Source organism: Takifugu rubripes, chromosome 14 (assembly GCF_901000725.2).
Source record: "Takifugu rubripes chromosome 14, fTakRub1.2, whole genome shotgun sequence".
Taxonomy (NCBI): domain Eukaryota; kingdom Metazoa; phylum Chordata; class Actinopteri; order Tetraodontiformes; family Tetraodontidae; genus Takifugu; species Takifugu rubripes.
Window position 1 is genome coordinate 5,603,665 of NC_042298.1, and position 11,248 is coordinate 5,614,912.

The following is an 11,248-nucleotide window of genomic DNA, read 5'->3' on the forward strand; positions in this document are numbered from 1 at the left end:
TGTCCGTTATCTTTCACTGCCACAATCAGGTTCTGTTTCATGCTGTCAGACTCAGAAATGTCCCGCTGCGTCCTGATCTCTCCACTGTGGACACCGATAGAGAAGAGTCCCGGATCGCTGGATTTGACTATATGGTAGGACAGCCAGGCGTTCTGTCCAGAGTCGGCGTCCACGGCGATCACTTTGGACACCAGAGAGCCTCCGTGTGCAGCTTTGGGGACCAGCTCGGTCATGAAGGAGTTGCCCTTCGGGGCTGGATACAGTATTTGAGGAGAGTTGTCATTAACGTCTGATATGAACACACTGACGGTCACGTTACTGCTGAGAGGAGGAGAACCGTTGTCTCTGGCCATCACGTGCACTTTAAAACTCCTCAGCTGTTCATAATCAAAGGACCTGACAGCGTGGATCAGCCCCGTGTCTCCATTAACAGACACATAAGAGGACACCGGAGCACCGTTCACCTCAGCGGCTAACAGAGAATAAATCACTGTTCCGTTTTGTCTCCAGTCGGGGTCTCCAGCACTAACGGAACACAAAGTGGACCCGGCTCTGTTATTTTCACTCACATATGCGCTGTAGGACTCTTCCTCAAACACAGGGGGGTTGTCGTTGATGTCTGCTACAGACAAGTGAAGCGTTTTAGAGGAGGACAGAGGTGGAGAGCCCTCGTCAGTGGCACTGATTGTAATGTTGTAATCAGACACTAGTTCACGGTCCAGTTGTCCTGTGGTCACCAGAGAATAATAGTTTTTAATAGAAGGAACCAGCTTAAAAGGGACGTTTTGCTGAATGGAGCAGCGGACCACCTGATTGTTTTCAGAATCTGCATCCTGCACATTAATGATGCCCACTTCTGAACCAGGGGACACGTTCTCTGGTATGGGACTCGTTATTGATTTCACATAGATTATTGGAATGTTGTCGTTGACATCCGTCACATCAATTATTACCTTTGTGTAGGATGACAGTCCCAAACCGTCTTTAGCTTTGATTCTCAAATCGTATGTCGTCACAGTCTCAAAATCAAGTGCTCCTTTGACTTTTATCCCTCCATTTTTCCGGTCAATGCTGAAAATCTTTTTCACATCATCTGAAACATGTCCGAAATCATAAGTCACATCTCCATTCACTCCTTCATCTGCATCAGTAGCACTAACCTGCATCACTACAGTGTCTAGAGGAGAGTTTTCAGGCAGACTGGCTTTATAAACGGCCTGACTGAACACTGGGGCGTTATCATTAGCATCCAGCACAGTGACGTGTATGACTACAGTACCTGATCTCTGAGGAGAGCCTCCGTCTAAAGCTGTCAGCTGCAAATTAAGCTCATGCTGTTTTTCACGATCGAGCTCTTTGTCGAGCACGAGTTCTAACGTATTTCCGTTTGTCGCCAATATGAAATGATCATTCTTTTCAAGGCTGTACTGCTGAACTGAATTCTGTCCGATATCGTCATCGTGCGCCTCTTCGATCACAAAACGAGCTCCCCTGACTGCCGACTCCTGAATTTCTATCTTGACCGATTCTTCATTAAACTGTGGGGAATTATCATTAATATCAAGAACGTGGAGGCTAAAGGGAAGCAGTTCCAAAGGGTTCTCCAGCACAAGATCGCGTTTAATTACACACGACGGCTTCTCTCCACAGAGCGACTCTCGGTCGATTTTGTCGGCCACAATTAAATCCCCGCTGCTGAGGCTGATGTCACAGTAACGTTTGCGGTTCCCAGTGGAATCCACACGGGCTTTCCTAGCGGACAGACGCTTTGCATCCAGCTTGAGATCCTTCGCTATATTCCCAATTACAGAACCGCGCTTCATCTCCTCCTGAAAGGAATAGCTCACGTCTCCCTCCACGGCCTGCCAGGCTAAAAAGAAAGCCAAGCACGTCAGACTGACCGCCATCATGATTATCGGTTTGCCAGAGAGAAAATGGTCCTGGTTCGATCACAGATCCAGCCGATATGATCATAAAAATAAATTAACAGCCAGGTTGTGTTGCTTCATCCGGGAACCACGCGTAACTGAATAAAATAGCATTTTATTTGTCTGAACAGTAGGGTGGAGTAAAATATTATACGTAGACTGGTGAGTAGCGACATCGTGAGTGAAAGAGTGGGATTACGGCTCATTTAAAAAGAAAAAGAAGCCCAGGAAAAGTTTCTGAAGAACCTGCAGCTACAGCTGTGGGAAAGCAGCATCATTACAGTTTTAATCTCCAAGAAAGGTTCCCAAATTGGAGAGCTGATAGTTGCCATTATATTCACCGTCACACCAGAATCAGGAGAAGTTGTATAAAACCGAGGATTCAGTCATAAATACAGCCAAATACCTACAGTCTACCTCCAGACTGCACCTGGTCTCATTACTATTTTAGAAGAAATGATCTAAATAAAAGTGCAAAAGTCAAGGCTGACCAAGACAGCCGTACTGTGACTAATACAATTAATATTTGTTGATTATAATATCCATGTTATAAAAAGAATGTAGAAAAATCTTAAAAGCCTTCTGAATCTTTTGTAAGGATCTTTTCTTTGATATTGTCCTGGGGTGGATTTTGGTCATTATACATATTGATATATTTTCACAATATTATTTTTGTTTGTTTGTTTTGTTTTACTGAAATAATGCTGTGATTATGTGCCGTGACTCAGATCTATATCTACCACACAAATATAATTAAGCCAGGAAAATACAAATGTAGAGAGCTATGCTATTTACTTCATAGCCAGGTAAATATGATGGAGACTAAATTATATTTGCACTCAGAAGACGAAGAAGGAAATTGAAGCAAAAACAGAAAGCTAAAATTGCAGAGTGATCCTTTATCAAAGAAACAGCAATTACAATAGCATGAAAGTCCAGACATGGCAACATTAATAACCTGAGTGTCAATATGTTCTTAAAATAGAGCAAAGCTTTTACCAAATTTAAATCATAACTTTCCGTGTGATTAAAAAACTGCAATCTCAACGAATGAAAATCAAATGAAATAAATGTGTATAATCTCACCTCCAGTTCCTAAACACAAGACAAAGAAAATGATTTTCAAAAGGTGTTCAGACTTCTGCTAACTCACCATTTGATAAAATTGGGTCATAGCGAGGGTGATACTTTAAGGCAAAACTACTAAAGTAGACAACGACCTCTAATCTCGGTCCACATCAATTCCTCATAGATTGGTTTATATTGACAAAACTTGACATAAAGCCACATTGCAGTTAGATGAACGTGCCAACAACAAAACCTTTAGTCCAGACATTTAAACAGTTTTAAAGCACTCATGCTGTGAAAGGTCTTTAGAACAAACACAGCACATCTATGTTCCACAAGCAGCAGAATGATGAAGGAAATTTTCAGATGAAATTTATCCTGGAATGACTGACTGAGAAGCTATTGCAAAAGAAAAATATGCTGATATTGAAAAAGTTAACAATCAACCCCCTCACCCCCCCCAAAAAAACCACAAGCATAAATGGCTCATATGTAAACTATGAAAATAAGTGAGCAAAGGCAAAAAATGGAAAATGTTGGTGCAAAAATGGGACACATGTAAATAATGTATTAAATTCTACAGTGTAGTATTTTTGAGAATACTTGTGAAGAAAATCATACCTCAGAACAAGATTCGGATTCCCCAAACACATCAGCAAAGTCAGTGGGGCTTTTCCTCAGAGTCTGCTCAGCAGGAAGTGTGTTGTCATTGTAAGATTTCACAAACTTAAAGTCACTGGTTCTAGACCCTGTTGTCAGGTAGGCGTCATAATTGTAAGCGCTGCGTAAAGTTCCTGTGCCGTCAACATCGGCGTAATTAGGAGGGAGATAAGCGCCGGGGATGGTTACTGCTCCGTCAAACAACATTCTGGGCTTTCTCCTGCGACAGAACCTCACACCCAGGATGATGATGATGAAGGTCAGGAAGAAGGTGGACACAGACACCAGCGCGATGATCAGATAAGAGGTCAGTTTGGAATTCTTCTCATCATAAGAAATGTCCTTCAGCTCTGGCACCTCAGCCAAGTTATCAGAAATGAGTAAATACATGGAGCAGGTGGCAGAGAGAGAGGGCTGTCCGTTATCTTTCACTGCCACAATCAGGTTCTGTTTCATGCTGTCAGACTCAGAAATGTCCCGCTGCGTCCTGATCTCTCCACTGTGGACACCGATAGAGAAGAGTCCCGGATCGCTGGATTTGACTATATGGTAGGACAGCCAGGCGTTCTGTCCAGAGTCGGCGTCCACGGCGATCACTTTGGACACCAGAGAGCCTCCGTGTGCAGCTTTGGGGACCAGCTCGGTCATGAAGGAGTTGCCCTCCGGGGCTGGATACAGTATTTGAGGAGAGTTGTCATTAACGTCTGATATGAACACGCTGACGGTCACGTTACTGCTGAGAGGAGGAGAACCGTTGTCTCTGGCCATCACGTGCACTTTAAAGCTCCTCAGCTGTTCATAATCAAAGGACCTGACAGCGTGGATCAGCCCCGTGTCTCCATTAACAGACACATAAGAGGACACCGGAGCACCGTTCACCTCAGCGGCTAACAGAGAATAAATCACTGTTCCGTTTTGTCTCCAGTCGGGGTCTCCAGCACTAACGGAACACAAAGTGGACCCGGCTCTGTTATTTTCACTCACATATGCGCTGTAGGACTCTTCCTCAAACACAGGGGGGTTGTCGTTGATGTCTGCTACAGACAAGTGAAGCGTTTTAGAGGAGGACAGAGGTGGAGAGCCCTCGTCAGTGGCACTGATTGTAATGTTGTAATCAGACACTAGTTCACGGTCCAGTTGTCCTGTGGTCACCAGAGAATAATAGTTTTTAATAGAAGGAACCAGCTTAAAAGGGACGTTTTGCTGAATGGAGCAGCGGACCTGTCTGTTGTTTTCTGAGTCTCTGTCCTGAACGTTGATGATGCCCACCTCTGAACCAGGGGACACGTCTTCAGGTACTGGATTAGTCAGAGATTTTATATTGATAATTGGAGCGTTGTCATTCACATCAGTAACAGATATTATGACTTTGGCGTACGATGACAGACCTAATCCATCTTTTGCTTTCACACGTATCTCATACGACGACTCAGATTCATAGTCAATAACACTGATCACTTTAATCTGACCTGATTTTTTATCAATAGAGAAAACGTTCTTCACATCCTCTGAAACATGTCCAAATTCATAAGTCACATCTCCATTCACTCCCTCATCTGCATCAGTGGCACTAACCTGCATCACTACAGTGTCTAGAGGAGAGTTTTCAGGCAGACTGGCTTTATAAACGGCCTGACTGAACACTGGGGCGTTATCATTAGCATCCAGCACAGTGACGTGTATGACTACAGTACCTGATCTCTGAGGAGAGCCTCCGTCTAAAGCTGTCAGCTGCAAATTAAGCTCATGCTGTTTTTCACGATCGAGCTCTTTATCCAACACGAGCTCTATTGTGTTTCTATTCGCAGCCAATATAAAATTATCATTTTTCTGAAGATTGTGCTGCTGAACCGAATTCTGTCCGATATCAGCATCGTGCGCCTCTTCGATCACGAAACGAGCTCCCCTGACTGCCGACTCCCTTATTTCTATATTGATCACGTCTTCCTTAAATTGCGGTGAATTATCATTAATATCTTGGATGTGCAGAGAAACGCGATGAAGCTCCAGAGGATTCTCCAGCACCAGCTCGTGTTTCAGGACGCACGAAGCCTTTTCTCCACAAAGCCCCTCTCGGTCGATCCTGTCCGCAACAATCAGCTCTCCGTTCTTCACATTTATGTCACAGTAACGTTTAGTACCGCCGTCTGAGTCGATGCGGGCTCTTCTACTGGCCAGAGCACCCGTCTCCATTCCGAGATCCTTGGCTAGATTTCCAACAACGGATCCTGGTTTCATCTCCTCTGCGAACGAGTAGCTCAGATCTCCATATGCGGCATGAAACCACAATAAGAAAAAAACGAAACAGCGAATCTGAAGATCGATCAACTTGGAATCCATTGTCATGCCTCAACTGTCAATATAGTCACAGAACAGAAGAAGCAAGCATTTAAATCCCACGGCTGAAACGGAAACAGCAATCCAGTGTGTTTTCAGGAGACGCGATGGGCGTCCAGGACCGGTAGCACAATAGACAGAAGAATTTAAGCAGGTTCAGGCTGGTGTATGGCGACACCGTGAGTAAAGTTCAAAAATGACATGCTTTACCAAAATATAACTTGAAACTGTTTTAATTATTTTGTTTGACGTGACACTGCAACCCACTACACCTCGATAAGCAATAAATCACATCTATTTCAGCAACAGAAAACTGGTCCACACCATCCCATACAAGAACTGCTCTTGTCAGAACTTGTTATCACCACTCTGCCTTTCTTACAACCTTAAAACTGAAATGCATGCAACATAGTCTAGGGTTATATTGGGGAGGACAAATTGCAATTAACAAGCTAAATGAGCCACAAAAATATGTAATAGAACTTTCAATCTGCCAAAAGCCTCAGCATCAGCACGCCTCAGCACTCAGCAGTAAATCAGACATTTCACCACTTAATTTAACAACCTTGTATACAGTGTTGACTTAAATGTTGTCTCAACACTATTGCATATTTTTAGGTCCTCAAATCTTAAAAAGAAGCCAAAACATGTGTACAGTTAAGCAGTGATCAATTATACTGAAGAACCAGAATTCCTCAAACAAAACAGGCAAATTAAAACTAGTCAATATGAACAGAAAAATAATTTTTTTCTCATTCATAAATGAGGAACTGGCAGTACAGAAATGCCATTAAAAACTGTTTAGAAAATGTTTAAGATAAAATTACAAAACACAAAATATGAACTAGGCGATAGAATTTAAAAAGTCTTTATAACTTTTGCTTTGAATGTGGTTCATACTTTATGGTATTTAGTTGATAAAAGATGGCTTAGTTTGCTTGATAACAATGCAGTAGAAACAAATTCAGTCTCAGGAACTATTGAGAGCAGCAAAGAGAACAAGGGTTGAAAGGATGAGACAAAGATGTCAGCTTCTGCACCAAAGACAGACTGTAGAAAAGGTTTCAATAAATGCAACAATAAACAGAAATGACAACATATTCCTGTCTAATCTGGTCAGTTCCCAACCAAGTTAAGAAAAACACAAATTAAAATAACATTTTCTCAAAAGCAGAATAATGGAGTTTAAAGCTAAGTCAAAGACTTTGAATGTTGAAGATTACAAAATATAATTCACTACAGCGGAAGTTCTTCCTACCTCAGGTGAACTGTCAGATTCTCCAAACACATCAACAAAGTCAGTGGGGCTTTTCCTCAGAGTCTGCTCAGCAGGAAGTGTGTTGTCATTGTAAGATGTCACAAACTTAAAGTCACTGGTTCTAGACCCTGTTGTCAGGTAGGCGTCATAATTGTAAGCGCTGCGTAAAGTTCCTGTGCCGTCAACATCGGCGTAATTAGGAGGGAGATAAGCGCCGGGGATGGTTACTGCTCCGTCAAACAACATTCTGGGCTTTCTCCTGCGACAGAACCTCACACCCAGGATGATGATGATGAAGGTCAGGAAGAAGGTGGACACAGACACCAGCGCGATGATCAGATAGGAGGTCAGTTTGGAATTCTTCTCATCATAAGAAATGTCCTTCAGCTCTGGCACCTCAGCCAAGTTATCAGAAATGAGTAAATACATGGAGCAGGTGGCAGAGAGAGAGGGCTGTCCGTTATCTTTCACTGCCACAATCAGGTTCTGTTTCATGCTGTCAGACTCAGAAATGTCCCGCTGCGTCCTGATCTCTCCACTGTGGACACCGATAGAGAAGAGTCCCGGATCGCTGGATTTGACTATATGGTAGGACAGCCAGGCGTTCTGTCCAGAGTCGGCGTCCACAGCGATCACTTTGGACACCAGAGAGCCTCCGTGTGCAGCTTTGGGGACCAGCTCGGTCATGAAGGAGTTGCCCTCCGGGGCTGGATACAGTATTTGAGGAGAGTTGTCATTAACGTCTGATATGAACACACTGACGGTCACGTTGCTGCTGAGAGGAGGAGAACCGTTGTCTCTGGCCATCACGTGCACTTTAAAGCTCCTCAGCTGTTCATAATCAAAGGACCTGACAGCGTGGATCAGCCCCGTGTCTCCATTAACAGACACATAAGAGGACACCGGAGCACCGTTCACCTCAGCGGCTAACAGAGAATAAATCACTGTTCCGTTTTGTCTCCAGTCGGGGTCTCCAGCACTAACGGAACACAAAGTGGACCCGGCTCTGTTATTTTCACTCACATATGCGCTGTAGGACTCTTCCTCAAACACAGGGGGGTTGTCATTGATGTCTGCTACAGACAAGTGAAGCGTTTTAGAGGAGGACAGAGGTGGAGAGCCCTCGTCAGTGGCACTGATTGTAATGTTGTAATCAGACACTAGTTCACGGTCCAGTTGTCCTGTGGTCACCAGAGAATAATAGTTTTTAATAGAAGGGACCAGCTTAAAAGGGACATTTTGCTGAATGGAGCAGCGGACCTGTCTGTTCTTCTCTGAGTCTCTGTCCTGAACGTTGATGATGCCCACCTCTGAACCAGGGGACACGTCCTCAGGTACTGGATTGGTCAGAGACTTCAGCTGAATAACTGGAGCATTATCATTTACATCAGTAACCTCAATAATCAAAGTAGCATAAGACCCCAGTCCCAAACCATCTTTCGCACTTATTTGCAATTCATATGTTGATTCTGTTTCATAGTCAATGGATGAGGCTAATCTAACCTCTCCTGTTTTAAGATTTAATGAAAATGGTTGTCTTTCTTCTGAAACAAGATTAAATCCATAAGTAATTTCACTATTCACTCCCTCATCTGCATCAGTGGCACTAACCTGCATCACTACAGTGTCTAGAGGAGAGTTTTCAGGCAGACTGGCTTTATAAACGGCCTGACTGAACACTGGGGCGTTATCATTAGCATCCAGCACAGTGACGTGTATGACTACAGTACCTGATCTCTGAGGAGAGCCTCCGTCTAAGGCTGTTAGTAACATCATCATTTCTCTTTGGTCCTCTCTGTCTAATTCTTTGTCTAATAATAATTCACAATATTTTCGCGCATCTGCTTTCGTGTTAATATTTAATTTAAAGTGGTCATTCTGTTGAAGTGTGTAGCCTTGAACCGCATTTTGTCCGATATCTGCGTCGTGCGCTTCATCCAAGAGAAAACGAGCACCTTTGGCAGCTGATTCCCTGATTTCCAGTTTAATTGACTCCTCTTTAAACTGCGGTGAATTATCGTTTATGTCCTGAACATGGATACTGATCCGATGCAGCTCTAAAGGATTTTCCAGCACCAGTTCCTGTTTAAGGACGCACGACGCCCTCTTGGCACAAAGAGCTTCTCGGTCGATCCTCTCTTGTACGATCAGCTCTCCGGTATTCAGATTTAAACCGCAGTATTTTACACTGTTATCCTCAGTATCGATGCGGGCCTTCCGAGCGGACAGTCTGCCCAGATCAAGTCCCAGATCCTTCGCGATATTCCCGATTGCCGATCCACGTTTCATCTCCTCGGGTACAGAGTAGCTCACGTCTCCATTGACGGGCGAGAGAACAAGGAAAATAAAAGCAAGGACGCGGCGCAGCGCAAATCCGTGGAAATTCATCGTTACGGGGACGAACACCACAATGCTCAGCAGGTTAAAAACACCAACAATGACGTGCAGCTATTGCGACCAGATCACACGGTCCCTCGTTACAATCCTCTGCGAACTGTTTCTGTCAGCTGCTGCACAAGAACTGATTCTGTTTGCAGATTTGATGACGGAAGGTTGGAGAGGGACCTCGTCTACTGGTCCACACTGACACCATGAGTAATTGTGGAGGTATAACAAGCACCATTTAAATATTAAAAATCCTGTGAACAACAATGGTAAATTATCAACAAATTCAAGAGTAAATAGAGAGAATAAATTATAATTATAGCAGACAGATGAACAGTGACTATTTGCCATAGACAGAGATATCTGGTTCATGTAAACTGTAGGTTCATAATGAGATGATGTAGACTCCCAGACATAAAACTTTACACAGTTCATGCTTGTAGGATGACATTAATTATTGATATTCTGCCAATTGATGGCTGAGCCTGAAAGGTAAGTCGGATAAACACAACCCGCAAGTTTAAAAGGAAAATATTATTCTTTATAAAAGGTGGAACAGTGTAGTAGAAAATGTTAAGTGAAGGAAAATGTATTCCTACAGCAGGAGATGGATTTGACTCTCCAAACACATCAGCAAAGTCTGCTGGACCTTCTCTCAACAGAAAGTCTGCTGTCACTCTGGGGGTCTCAAAGACAACTGATCAACTAAAACTTGTTTTCATGTTTACATCACAATTGTAAACAGCATTTAGCTCCTGTATCATGAAGATCTCTGCCTGCCAAAATCCACAGCTGTTTGTTTCTCCATGATGATTGAAACCAAAGAATCATGAAGCCTATTTAATATTAAATGGAGACATCCTGGTGTACAAAAGGTTAAAATACCCGTGAAAAGTCCATGAAGCTCTCCCAAACTTCAGCAAAGCAAATGAATGCAGAAGAGCACCATGGACAGAGACAATGCAGGAAACTACACAGAGAACATGTTTCACTGGTGAAACGTGAACAACAAGCTCCTGTAACAAAATACACAATATGATTGAAATACAGAAGCAATGAGCACTTAAGAAGTTAAAAACAATGTTGCCATTCTCTCGCCTCTACTTGTGCTTTGTGAGGAAAATACACTTCCATTCTAGAGGTTTAATAGAGGATCACCGACTCTTTTGTGAGTCTGACTGAACCTAAGAAATAAACAGCGCTCCAGCTGTAAAGGAGGAATGTACCCAGCATATCTCAATAAAACTGAAATAAGAGAATGAGCCCACATCTGGAACAGCTCTGATTTGTTTAATATTTGAGGCACTTCAACTTTAGATAATTATTTCTCATCTATGATAAATAACACAGCAAGTATTTAATGTGGTGTTGCTACTATTCAGTGTCACAAATCAATGTCTCACACGTCCAAAAAAGTTAGATAACTTAACATTATTGACAAGAGGTGATGTTTAAATTACTTGATGAGGCTGAGTCTGACTGTTTGTGCTCCAGCCAGAAACACAACTAGCTGAGGAGTGTTTATAAATCTACTCACCATAAGACAACAAAGCAGGACAAAAAGATATTAAACTTCATATATAAAATAATCAAACTAAGGAAGCTTTCTAAA

General features: G+C 42.9%; 1 protein-coding gene across 1 annotated transcript in view; it reads right to left on the reverse strand.

Moving 5' to 3' along the window:
* Positions 1-11,248, reverse strand: part of LOC105418239 (protocadherin beta-16-like) — an 87,954-nt gene that overhangs the window by 24,743 nt on the left and 51,963 nt on the right. The window lies entirely within an intron of this gene.